We start from the raw sequence: 1407 nt of genomic DNA on the forward strand, positions 1-1407 counted from the left end.
GGGGCACGAACCCGTGTCCCCTGCATCGGCAGGCGGACTCTCAACCACTGCGCCACCAGGGAAGCCCCTCTATTTGCTCTTTAAAGTGTGTTTCTGCCCTGCTTTTAGTAGGCAGAAAGATGATTTAATGTTTCCATGTGACAAAGTCCCATGAAATTTCTTTACTAGGCAAGGATTTTCTCTAAGCTCGTCTGTGGAGCCAGGATGTATCTTTGTTAATGCAAAATAAAGATGCCACAGACAGCCTTAAAGATGGTTTGGTGGTTCCAGCCGGTGAACCTTGTAGTAAGGAACTCTGATGAGTTGCCAGGGACATAGCGGTGAGTTCAGAATCTAATGTAGTTCAAAAACAACACCCCCTCAGAACAAACAAAAACTTCAAAAGCCCAGGTGAGGACTTCAGGATTACGTAAGAAAGAATGTTGGATTTAGGAATGAACTAATGTGGGTATTAGCTCTTTGTATGACGTTCTGTTGCTTACTTCCCTTTTTGGAATCTGTTTCCTACCATGTGTGGGTTAGTTCTTGTGGATACAAAGACATTTAAGTTACAGCCCTTCTCCTTGAAGGAGGATAAGGCAGACGTTTCTAAGGATGTTTCTTACAAAAACTTTGATGGAATTGAGAAGGGAGGATAGTAGAGAGGTTTTGGACATGTAGTCCAAATTCCCGTTCCGTACTCCTGAGGAGGGAACGCGCAGGCTCTACTGAATATTCTGTTGTTAGAAAATGTAAGTCTCGGTCACTAACGTTCATATTAGAGCACACCCGTGGTCTCCGCTTGGGTCTGAATTTTGCGGAGTTCATCAGGCACTTTGACGTGTGCCCCAAGACCAATATCTTGCTGTGCTATTCAGTAAGACGAGTGTATCAGACACGTTCAGACAGACCTAACCGTGCCCCTCCCTCCTCCTGAGTTGGTAGCTACCTGGTCTTAGTGAGAAATTCGCGCGCCCGCCCCTCCCCCGCCCCCTGCCCGCCAAAGCATCGGCCCCTGCCCTCCTCATTCTGGGCCTCTTTCTGCTGAGACCAGTAGGCCACCCGGGCCCTGGTGGCTTTAGTCTCCTGACTGAACCCTGCCATCCTTTCTACTTGGCACTAAGCTTTGTGGTCGGTTGTTTCTCCGTCACTCTGGCCCTGCAGGAGCTCGTCCCCGGTCGGTTCCGCCATCCGATGTCGTCGCTGCTAAATACTGCCGAGTACGCGCCCTTGATGGGTAGCTCTACAAACTGACTCAAGGAGGCCGGCTCTCAGAGCAGGGCAGCAGCCCCGAAGGTCCAGCAACCCCTTCCATTCTTTTTTTTTTTTTTTTTTTTTTTCCTGTACGGGGGCCTCTCATCGTTGTGGCCTCTCTCGTTGCGGAGCACAGGCTCCGGACGCGCAGGCTCAGCGGCCATGGCTCACGGG

The 1407-nt window shown here is 50.2% G+C and overlaps 1 protein-coding gene across 1 annotated transcript in view; it reads left to right on the forward strand.

Moving 5' to 3' along the window:
- Positions 1-1407, forward strand: part of KDM5A (lysine demethylase 5A) — a 101661-nt gene that overhangs the window by 82334 nt on the left and 17920 nt on the right. The gene's annotated exons all lie outside the window — the stretch shown is intronic.

This window comes from Neophocaena asiaeorientalis, unplaced genomic scaffold (assembly GCF_003031525.2).
Source record: "Neophocaena asiaeorientalis asiaeorientalis breed wild unplaced genomic scaffold, Neophocaena_asiaeorientalis_V1.1 scaffold150, whole genome shotgun sequence".
Taxonomy (NCBI): Eukaryota; Metazoa; Chordata; class Mammalia; order Artiodactyla; family Phocoenidae; genus Neophocaena; species Neophocaena asiaeorientalis.